The 12,278-nt window shown below is 41.9% G+C and overlaps 1 pseudogene; it reads right to left on the minus strand.

The window, feature by feature from the left end:
• Positions 1 to 9,255: 9,255 nt before the first annotated feature.
• Positions 9,256 to 10,130, minus strand: LOC133747349 (forkhead box protein R1-like; annotated as a pseudogene).
• Positions 10,131 to 12,278: the final 2,148 nt, after the last annotated feature.

A 12,278-nucleotide genomic window follows, 5' to 3' on the forward strand; every position in this document is an offset into this window, starting at 1 on the left:
AATGGTCAGAATTGGAATGATCCCAAGCTAGGATCTAAGATCTTCCTCTGTGTCTCCCAAGTGCGTGCAGGGGCCCAAGCACATGGGCCATCTTTCATTGCTTTTTCTGGTCATCAGCAGAGAACTGGATAGGAAGTGAAGCAGCCAGGAATTGACCTGGTGCCCATATGAAATGCCAGTCATGCAGGCGGAGACATAACCTCTTATGCCATATCCCCTACCCCCTGACTACTCCACTTCTGATTCAGCTCCTTGATAATGGCTAAGGAAAACAGTAAAAGATGATTCCAGTGATTGGGCCCCTGCCACTCATGTGGCAGCCACTCATTCTAAAGATCTTGGCTCCTAGCTTCAGCCAGGCCCAGCTCTAACCAGTGCAGCCATCAGAGGAGTGAAAAAGTGGGTGGAAGTTCTCTCTCTCTGTCTCTCCCTCTCTCTCTCTCTGTATCTTTCAAATAAACAAATAAACTTTAATAAAAACATACAGATGACCAAAAATTAGTTATTAATCAGTTATCATTTTTTCATATTGATAATGATATTGGTCATAATGATCATGCTTTATTGCAAAACAATAACTGGGTTGACAAACATGAAGAAGTTTATTCTCATACACTGTTGGTAAATTAAATGGGTGCATTAGTAAGATATGCTCAAATTTGAAATATATCATCCTTTTTACCTTGTAACTATTTCCCTCGAATTTGATCCTAAAGAAAATAAGAAATATTATGCATTAACATTCACATCTATGTTAAAGCCATTTATAATGTATTATATATAACATAATGGGACAATATATGTAATATAAAAAGCCTACATTGCTTAAAATATTTCTTACATATATTTCATGTGTAACTAAGAACATTAAGGACACTGCAAAATCATAAAGTTGGAGGTAGTCTAATAGCCAATCAATAAAATAATGCATTCATTTTCAAAATGAGGATAGATCTATAGTATACTGATTATTACACCATTACCGTATATTTAAAGCCTTTGGTTTGATGACACAGCCTAATAAATTTAGTTAATATTTGAGATATCTGTTGATGTGCAAAGAAAAGCCCCATGCTATTCTGGCTTTCTGATCTGTTTGTAAAAAGTGACTAATCATGAGATTTTTGGGTTTGGCTCCCAGTGCATTAATGCTCAAATGATAGACACTCAAATTATTGTGACTGTTGTTGAGGGATTGCATACAATGTTACATAGTCTGTAACATTTCTGAATGATGGATAAAACCTTTTAAAACATATCAAAGGATCTTTGATCTTCTAAGCCTAGTTCTGGAAAACCTTTTTGTAAAGAGCCAAAAAGTAAAACCTTATGCTTTATGAACCATAATATCTCTGTTGTTGCTTAAAATATGTATAGGCTGTAAGTAAATAGATGTCGTTGTATTCCAACAAAACTTTATTTACAAAAGCAGCGAGGAGCTGGATTTGGCCCACAGGGATTATTAATGCAGTGAATCTTCCTGTTCAGAATATCGTGCATGCCTGCCATTACCCATTTTAAAGACAACAATGTGTGAAACACAGCATTTTTCAAGAGGGAGTTGAAATAAAATTTCAAAGCTTTAATTACAAAATAAGGTTACTTTCTACATTTTCCTCTTATTTTATAAACAATTCAAAATTTGTTATGATTAAGAACTTTTATCTTTGACTAACATAGAATTATATGATGTGTACCAAGCCTTAGAGATTTTTCAGTCTTTCTGTGGTATTAGAAGTCTAAACAAAATGATAACTAGTACACATAATACATATATGGGAATTGTCAAGAGGTCCTTTTATTCTCTAACTTTAGAAATGTATCATTTAGTGCCTTGGTCTGCCTTTTAGTGCTACATATTCATTTCACAGTTTAAAAACTGTGAACTGTTGCCGGCGCCGCAGCTCACTAGGCTAATCCTCCGCCTTGCGGCACCGGCACACCGGGTTCTAGTCCCGGTCGGGGCACCGATCCTGTCCCGGTTGCCCCTCTTCCAGGCCAGCTCTCTGCTGTGGCCAGGGAGTGCAGTGGAGGATGGCCCAAGTGCTTGGGCCCTGCACCCCATGGGAGACCAGGATAAGCACCTGGCTCCTCCCATCAGATCAGCGTGGTGCGCCGGCTTCAGTGCGCCTACCACGGCGGCCACTGGAGGGTGAACCAAGGGCTAGAGGGAAGACCTTTCTCTCTGTCTCTCTCTTACTGTCCACTCTGCCTGTAAAAAAAACAAAAAAAAACTGTGAACTGTTGCAAATATAATTCATAAATATTATTTAAGGATTAGAAAACACAGATGAAGAAAAATTTGATCATGTATGACTATGTCACTCAGCAATAATACCTTTACTCACTGCCTTAAATAGCACTTCCCTTTACTCCTTAATGCATTCCAGTAATTTCCAATCCCAGGATCCTGTCAAAGCTTGTTCTCTCCAGGTTAACACTTATTTCTATAAAATTAGAGGTCATTTCTTCAATGTCATTTTATGTAACCTGTCAGTAGTATTGTTCTGAACACAACATTCTTCTCCAAAATAGCTTCCTCTTTTGTTTTTCAAAATATCTTTCTGTCTAGGGAGTGATTTTATTTCCCTTGTCAAATATTAGTTGGTTGCCAATATGTGAGTTCATGTCTGGGGTTTCTATTCTGTCTCAATGGTCAACATGTCTATTTTTGTTCCAGACCAGGCTGTTTTAATAATAACAACCCTCTATTATGCCTTGAAATCTGGTATTGTGATGCCGCAAGCTTCATTTTTATTTAAGATTGCTTTAAGCATTTGGAGTCTTCTATTTTTCCATATGAATTTTAGGATCATGTTTTCTATAATTGTGAAGAATGTCCTTGGTGTCTTGATTGGGATTGTTTTGAATCTATCAATTATTTGGGGTAGTATGATATTTTGATGATATTAATTTTTCCAATCTATGAACATGTGAGATTTTCCCGATTTTTGTGTCTTTTATTTTTATTTTTATTTTTTTTGACAGGCAGAGTGGACAGTGAGAGAGAGAGAGAGACAGAGAGAAAGGTCTTCCTTTTGCCGTTGGTTCACCCTCCAATGGCCGCCGCGGTAGCGCGCTGCGGCCGGCGCACCGCGCTGTTCCGATGGCAGGAGCCAGGTGCTTATCCTGGTTTCCCATGGGGTGCAGGGCCCAAGGACTTGGGCTATCCTCCACTGCACTCCCTGGCCACAGCAGAGAGCTGGCCTGGAAGAGGGGCAACCGGGACAGGATCGGTGCCCCGACCGGGACTAGAACCCGGTGTGCCGGCGCCGCAAGGCGGAGGATTAGCCTGTTGAGCCACGGCGCCGGCCTATTTCTTTTTATTTTTTAAGACTATATTTATTTATTTGGGATGTAGATTTACAAATAATGAGAGGGAGAGACAGAGAGAGGTCTTTCATCTGCTGGTTCAGTCTCTAAATGGCCACAACAGCCAGAGCTGTGCTGATCTGAAGCCAGGAGCCAGAGCTTCTTCCAGGTCTACCACGTCAGTGCAGGGGCCCAAACATTTGGGCTACCTTCTACTGCTTTCCTAGGTCATAGCAAAAAGTTGGATTGGAAGTAGAGCAGCCAAGACTAGAATGGGAACCCATAAGGGATGCCGGCACTACAGGCAGAGGATTAACCTACCACATGACAGCACTGGCTCTGTCTTTCATTTCTTTAATTAAGGTTTTGTAATTTTCATTGTAAAATCTTTCACATTCTTGGTTAAATTTATCTGAATGTATTTTATTTTTTTAGTTATTGTGAATGGGCCTGAACTCACAAGTTCTTTCTCATCCAGACCATTGTTGGTGTATAACAACAATGTCAATTTTTGTTGATTTTATATCCTGCAAATTTTCTTAACTTTATTATGAGTTCTGATGGTCTTTTTAAAAATATGTATCTATTTATTTGAAAAGCAGAGTTACAGAGAGGCAAAGGCGGGGAGGGGGTGTTTTCCATCCACTGGTTCCTTCCCCCAGATTGCTGCAACAGCCAGAACTGCACTGATCCTGTAGCCAGAGATTCTTCTGGACCTCCCATATGGGTACAGGGGCCCAAAGACTTGGGCTGTCTTTTATTGCTTTTCCAGGCGATAGTAGAGAGCTGGATTGGAAGTGGAACAGCCAAGACTCGAACCGGAGCCCATCTGAGATGCCAGCACTGTGGGTAGTGGCTTTACCTGCTACGCCACACTGCCAGCCCTTCTAATAGTCTTTTGGTTTCTCTATATAAAGAATTATATCAACTGCAAACAGGAATTATTGTACTTCCTCCTTATCACTTTGATTTTTTTTCTTGCCTAATGTCTCTGACTAAAACTTCCAGAAGTATATTGAAAATAATGGTGAAAATGGCTCCAGATTTAGTGGAATTTATCCCAGCTTTTCCCCTTCAATATGATGCTGCCTGTGGTTTAGTCATATATTGCTTTGATTGTGTCAAGGTGTGTTTCTTCTATACCCAATTTTTAAAGATTTTTATCATGAAAGGATGTCATATTTTGTCAAATGTTTATCTGCATCTATTGAGATAATCATATGGCTTTATCTTTCATTTTGTTGATTTTAAATAACACATTTATTGATTTACATATGTAAATCTGCATCCCTGGAATAAATTCTACCTTGGGTAGATAATCTTGTTGATGTATTGCTGGACTCTATTTGATACTTTTTTTTTTTTTTTTGACAGGCAGAGTGGATAGTGAGAGAGAGAGACAGAGAGAAAGGTCTTCCTTTTTGCCATTGGTTCACCCTCCAATGGCCTCTGCAGCTGGCACATCACACTGATCTGAAGCCAGGAGCCAGGTGCTTCTCCTGGTCTCCCATGTGGGTGCAGGGTCCAAGGACTTGGGCCATCCTCCGCTACCTAGCTGAGAGCTGGCCTGGAAGAGGGGCAACCGGGATAGAATCCGGCACCCCAACCGGGACTAGAACCCCGTGTGCCGGCACTGCAAGGCCGAGGATTAGCCTGTTGAGCCACGGCACTGGCCTATTTGATACTATTTTATTGAGAATTTTTGCATCAGGATCCACTAGGGATATTGGTGTATAGTTCTTTTTTATTGCATCTATCTGATTTTGTAATTAGGGTAATGCTGGTCTCAAAGAATGGATTTGGATTGATTCTATCCCTTTCAATTGTTTTGAATAAGGGTGGGGATTGTTCCTTCCTTTAAAGTTTGGTAGAATTCAGTCTCTTCAGGGCTGGCACTGCGTGTGTGGCATAGAAGGTTACGCCTTCACTTGCAGTTTATGCATCCCATATGGATGCCGATTCAAGCCCCAGCTGTTTAACTTCCAATCACCTTTGTGCTAATGCACGTTAGGCCCTTGCACCCATGTGGAAGACCGGGAAGAGCCTCCAGGCTCCTGGCTTTGATCTGTCCCAGCCCTGGCAGTTGCAGCCAAGCAATTTGGGGAGAGAATCAGTAGATATCTCTCTGTCTCTCTCTCTCTCTCTCTCTCTCTCTCTCTCTCTCTCTGTGTGTGTGTGTGTGTCTCTCGCTTTTTCTCTCTGTATCTCTGCCTTTTAAATAAATAAATAAATAAGAAAGTGAAGGACCCTTATGGGGGGAGAGGGACAAGAAACTAGGCCTGGGCAGATATCAGGGGCTTCTTAAGAGGTTAGATGTTCCCCAGGGTCCAGCGGGCACGTTCTCTGGGAAGCAAAAGTCTATCCCCTTTAGAGAACCTCTAGGCATGCCCAGAGCAGAGCTGCCACTCCCCTTCGGAGAGTCTCAGTACTCTCCTCAGCATTCTCCTCAGCTGGTTCCCTCAGCACTCTCCTCAGCATTCTCTTCAGCTGGTTCCCTCAGCACTCTCCTCAGCATTCTCCTCAGCTGGTTCCCTCAGCACTCTCCTCAGCACTCTCCGGTATGCTAATTGTCCCTCCGAACCGGCCAATCCCATATGCTAATTTGTTGACTATATAACCTGTGTGAAACTGCCGCTCAGGGCTCCTCACCACCTTAGGTGGGGGCCCGTTTGCGCAAACGTACAATAAATACCTCATGCTTTTTGCATCAACTGGTCTGGAGTCTGGATTTTTGGGCGTCCTCTCGAGCAAGTGGGCATCTCTACAACTGAGAGGTCCAACAAAAGTAAGTAAATAATATTTTAAAAATGAATTCAGCCTCTTCTACAAGGGTATTTGGAAAGTTGGATTTTCACATGCTGAAGTTTGAAACCAGTTTGATCCAACTCACAATGGATCAAGCATCTAACCTGATACCCAAAACATCACATTACTAGAGAAAAACATAGAAGAAAGTCTATAACACATTGGCCTAGGCAAAGAATTCTAGGGTAAGAGCCCAGAAGCAAATGAAATTATATCACGCGAGAAGTTGTTGTACAAAAAATGAAACAACAAAATGAAGAGGTAATCAACAGAATGGGAGAAAATATTTGCAAAATATGCATCCAATAATGGATTAATATCCAGAATACATAAGGAGCTCAAGAAATTTAACAACAAAACACACTCTAGTTAAAAAATGGACAAATTGCATGAACAAGCATTTTTCAAAGGAAGAAATAAAAATGGCCAACAGACATAAAATTCAGGATCACTAGTCATTAGGAAAATAAAAATAAAAATCACAAAGACCCTGTGTGCTGGGGTAATTTATCCTTTTTGTTCAATTATAGATTATATTTTTTGTCATATCTAGGAAATCTTTGCTTAACCTAAACTCACAAAAATCTTCTATGATTTTTTTCCTGTAAGTATTATAGTTTTCATACTGCAGTTAGATATGTCATGAATTTTTTATATGTTTGTTAGTGGAAATTTCTTTTGGAAATTAATATCATATTGTGCCAGCACCATAATTGAAAAGACTATACTTTCTCCCCTGCATTGCAATTGCGACTCTGTACAAAACCTGTTTACTGTGTTTTGATCTTTTATGGATCTTCTTTTGTGTTCCATTTTTCTGTCACACTTTAGATTAGTATAAATTTATAATTCTTGTAGTCATCTCTCCAATTTTATTATTTTTTTCAGGGTTACTTTCCCATGAGTGTATATCAGCATGTTATTTTAAAAAATAATCAGATTGCTTGCTGGGAAGGGGGATTGAGATTTTGTTGAGTCTATAAAGTAATGTTAAGATAAATCCTGAGATTTTTTTTATTAAAATGTCTCTTCCCACTTAGAAATATTTAATTTCATATGAATATTAAGTTGTTTTTGTAGGTCTGTCAATATTTCATCAGATGTATATTTTATATTTTAAATGAAATAGTGGTGATTCTAAAATTTTGATTTCTATTGCTGGTATATAGAAATGTATTTAATTTTTCTGTATTGATTTTGTATCTTCTAGTTTTACTAAACTCACTTGTTGCTCATTACAATTTTGGCTTATGCATCAGAATTTTTGTATAGACCAAAGGTTGTCAGTTGTTTCCTCTCTTAAACTACTGTCTTACTAATGATAGTAAATGTTTCTCATTTGTAACAATACAATTTTTGTGACAACTTTTTATCACTTTAGTATTAAAGCATCCATAAAAAAATAAATTAATGAGCATATCTGTGTTCCAATAAAACTTTATTACTGAAGCCTAAAGCTGGCCTACAAGTGAGAGTATGAAGATGGAGAATTTGCCCCCCTATTTTGTGGTCATTGTTGTGAATGGAGATCCTCACTTCTTCCTTTCAACTTGACTGCTTTTATTTATTTTTATTGCCTCAGCATACTGACTAGAATCTTAACTACAATGTTGAATAACAGTAGTGAAAACAAATTATTATCTTGTTTCTGATATTAAAGGTAAAGTATTTTAATTTCTGTCATTAATTATGTTTTCTGGAGTTTGTTATCCATGCTCTTTCTTATGCTGATGAAGTCCTCTTGTATTTTAAGTTTCCTGAGATTTGTGAAGTCAGGAAAGATTGTTAAGTTTGCCAAATGCCTCTATCCACTGAGGAGCTATAGGGACTGGACACCCCTACCCAGCCATGGATAGACTAGGAAAGCTGCCTCAGGCCTTGGGAAGGGCAGAAAACAGTGACAGGAACTCAGATTCCATCTTGAGACTCACCTTTACTCTGACTGAAGTTACCCCATCTCACAGACACTCACCTGCATGTTCAGGCCATGACACAGGATGAGGTATTTAATGCTGATGGCCCACATGAGCCAAGTCCCACCTACCTTAGCCACAGAAAATTTTTTCACCAAAAAGCTCGTGTGTTCAGAACCTTAAATAAAGACCCCTTGCCTAGCAACCATATGACACAATGTGGGCCAAAGATGTTCTGCCCTTTGGAATACAGGCCAAGGGTCCAGCCAAATGTAGACCCAAGTAGAGGGTGCAGTCCTAAAACAGGAGCCTATACCTGTCCCCCACAAAACAAAACAAAACAAAAACACCCCATGGATAACGGTAAAGGATAAAACTGAAAACTCAAAAACAGGCTCACTCCTCTGATAATGGACTACCAGCTTTGAGCCCCTCCTCTATCTCGGGAGTCTGTACTCCTTTCTACACAATAAATTCACTTTTGCTTTGCACACTCCTGGACTCAGCCCTTTATTTCTATACTGAGAGAGAGTCCTGGACCAGGGTGTCCGGCATCCCCAATAGGAGTGAAATAACAGTAACCCTGCAGTTTTTCTCTTTCATATTATTAATACCATAATAAAATTAATCATTGTGTTAGTGTTAAGCCCTGCTTTCCTGGAATGTATCCCATTTGTTTAGTCATTTATTTAGCTTATTTATTGAATTTGATGTCCTAAATTCTTTTTCTTCATATTATCCTTTACTGATGAAAAATTCCAAACAAAGGTAGCCTCTCCCTAAAACTGCCCCCCTCTGCTGCCTTGGCACCTGCCCTTACCCCTGTCACAGCTACCAGGGCGCAGAGCAGAAACTGTCCCAGGGCCCTGAAGCCCTATGAGTTCGTTAAGTAGCAGCTTAACAATGTTAGCTGAACAAGTAGGTGGTGCTCCCAGGGCTGCCTGCCACAAGCCAGCATCTCCCAAGATTATCTTCAAAACCCAGAAAATGGGCACTCGCTCAGGTCTGGCGAAGGGCGAGGACTCTCCTCCTCCGAGACAAGCGTGGCATCTGGGTCTGCATGCCAGCAGCTGCCCCACTGCCTTGGGAGCACGCGTGGGCTGCTTCCCACCCCGAGCTGGAACTGCACCTCTGCCCTTCACCCCATCTTCAGAGACCACACACACATATCCACACAAGGCTGCTGGGGGCAACTTTAATAAGGCAGGGGACTTGCTTTGCGGCATCAAAGGTCAAAGAGGAAGGGCATCATATCTGATTGGCTCATGCACTGGCTGGATACTTTCCAGCGGTTGGCAGCCAGGGCGCGGGCCTCCTCGGCAAAGCGGTGGCGTCCCTCCTCAGTCAACTTCCAGAGGCAGGAGCAGGGCCAGGCGCTGACCTCAGCCTGCTTACTGACCGGCATTTTCTCAAAGCTGTCTCGGAAACACAGATTGTGGCGGATGGTGTTCTTCCAGCCTTCCGGAGCCGTTCGGAAAAACGGAAAGTGTTGTCGAGTGAAACTGTAGATCTGCTGCACGTTGAGGCCCCGAGGGGAACTGTTTCTTAACGCCAGGGCAATTAGGTGGAAGTAATTGAGAGGGGGCCGGGGCCAGAGCCTTTCCTCCTGGCCGCTGGGTTGCTGAAGCCTCCGGCTCTGGAGGGGGGCCCTTTTGTAAGGGGACAGGAGAGCCACACAAGAGCTGTCATCCTTGTCCTCGGCCTCCTCCTCTTCCGTGAGCTCCCAGCTGCTGGGGGAAGACGAAAAGTGCTTTGGCGACGGAGACTGCTCGGGGGAGGAAGGCGACAGTGCCCGGCCCCCGCAGCCTCTGGGCAGCTGGCATCTTCCTGATGGCAGGGCAGTCGAGGGCGAGGGACCGCGCCCGCCAGTTCCTTCTTCTCTCTAGCCCCTTGGGCTTCCAGTTTTCCCGGTGGGTACACGATGTTGGGGTTCACACACATCCACAGGTTGGGCTCAAACTCTGGACCATCTCTGTCAGCACGGGGCTTCTTCTCCAAAGGTAACCTTGGTGGTTCCACTATTTGAAGCCTGTACCTGGCAAGGTTCTGCTCAGCCATAGGCAGGTGCGATGTGAAGGCCAGAAAGGCCTTGTTCCCCATGTCCCAGTCCAGCAGTCCCAGGACCTGGCCACGGAGGCTGGCCCAGACGTCGAGCTGCTGGAGTTTGAGGTCCACCTTTAGGAGAGCGCGGCGTGCCCAGCCACGGACAGAGGGAGCCAAGAGAGACTGATGTCCTAAATTTTTAATACATTTTATCTTTAGCGATATCTCAGGTTCATATTAAAATTAAGATGAAGGTAAAGAGATTTTCCAAAAATATCTGCTGCCACAGTGGCATAGTCACTCCTCTTATTAATATGAACCTGGCCAGTGTAGTATAGTTGTTATGATTACATTTGTTACATCATTAACACCTCAAATCCATAATTGACACTAGGATTTTGTATTGAAAACTTTATGAATTCATGCAAAGTTATAATAATGTGTGTCCATCATTTTATTATACAGCATTTCATTACTCTAAAATTTTATCTGCCTAGTCACCCATTTCTTCCCTCTACAATCCTGTCAACAACTAATCTTTTTACTAGATTCATAATTGTGCCATTCTGAAATGTCACATAGTGATGAGCACGTATAATTGTTCACGTCAACTTCTTTTACTTGGTAATACACCAAAGATTCCTCTGTGTGTTTTCATGATTTGTTAGCTCATTTCCTTTTAGCAATAAACTATTTTCTGAATGATACAACACAGTTCACTCATACATTCACCTATATGAGAATATCTTAATTATTTCAAAATTTGGTTGGATTTTTACATTATTGCTCATGAGGAAATTTGATTTTTTTCAATCACTGTGTTTGTTTTTCAGGATAATATTCATTATAGGAGTAGTTCAGATGTATTCCTCCTCATCTTTTGAAAAGCATGCAGAATTACATAATTTCTTTCTAAAATATTGGAAGAATGTATCAGTGTAGATATCTGGGCCAGGTGATGCTTTCTAGGAAGATTTGTAACTCTGTATTTTACTTTAGAGATATTTGTTAATACAGGTGGTGAATTTCTTCTTGACTGAGTTTATCTTTCAAGGAACTTTTCTATTTTATTTATGTTAGCATGGTTCTTCATGAAAATCTGTATTAATATCTCAAGAATTTGTACTAATATCACATTCTTTTCTTCATTCATAATTTGTGCATTTTCACTTTTTCTTGATCAACCTGAGTGGATAGATGTTTATCACCTTCACTATTTCCACACATGGTTTTGTTACAGTGGCTTTTCCCTTTTTTTCCCAGTTTTACTGACATTTTTCTTCTGTCATAATGAAGTTGGTCATGAAAGCAGGCTGGTGTGCAGGCGTTGAGAGGGACAAGCACATTTAGGTTGCTTGGCTCAGGGTCAGTGGTGCGGCTTTTTGACCTTCATGACCTTGAGGCCATGCTCACTGCCATGTCCTGCACTGTGCAGTGCTGTGGGTCATGCTTGGTGCTGAGATTAATTCTAGGCAGCCAAGGGGTGAGCTGAGTTATGTGTGGGGCTGAGGCCTCAAGCCAGCAAGGTTCAGGAGATCACACGTGGGTAATCTTCTGATAGCAACAAGAAGTACACCAGAGGTGCACTCGCTGGCCTTGGTGGACATGGTCCTTCAGGGAGCCACTTGGCCCTCACAGCCACGGGTCCCTGTATCCAGCAGTGACTACAGCCCTAGGCTCCACCTCTTTCCCTGTGGGGCTGGCCTTGTTCCCCTCAGTGGTACTGGTGACCCTGCTCCTGGAACAGAGATTGGGGAGCTGTGCCAGGGTTGAGGTGGCTAAGGCCAGAGGTGCCTTGGGGTCCCTGAGGGAGGCGCTGCAGCTCCTGGGGCTAAATTTTACTGATTGTATCTTGGTTGCTGTAGTTGATTGGGGTGGCTGTAGGAAGTTATCATAGCCTTTGCAGCTTATAAACCAAAGAAATCACCATGGATCTTAAAGTAAGAGTCTCAGGACGCAGCCCTGACAGGGTTGAGGGTCTCTTGAGTGTCTGCTTCCTGGTTCCTAGATGGCTTTTCCCAGAATCCTCAGGTGGATAAAGGGTAAAGATACTCACTGTGTCTGTTTTATAAGCCTCTGATCCCACCTGGGCACCTTACAGCTTTATCAGGCAGTAACACCATCCATGATTATGTTTCAGCATTTAAATGGTACATTCAGATCACAGCAGATACTTATTTTCACTCTCTATGTGGTGCTGTGACT

The sequence above is a fragment of the Lepus europaeus genome, chromosome 18, assembly GCF_033115175.1.
Source record: "Lepus europaeus isolate LE1 chromosome 18, mLepTim1.pri, whole genome shotgun sequence".
In the NCBI taxonomy this organism is placed as follows: domain Eukaryota; kingdom Metazoa; phylum Chordata; class Mammalia; order Lagomorpha; family Leporidae; genus Lepus; species Lepus europaeus.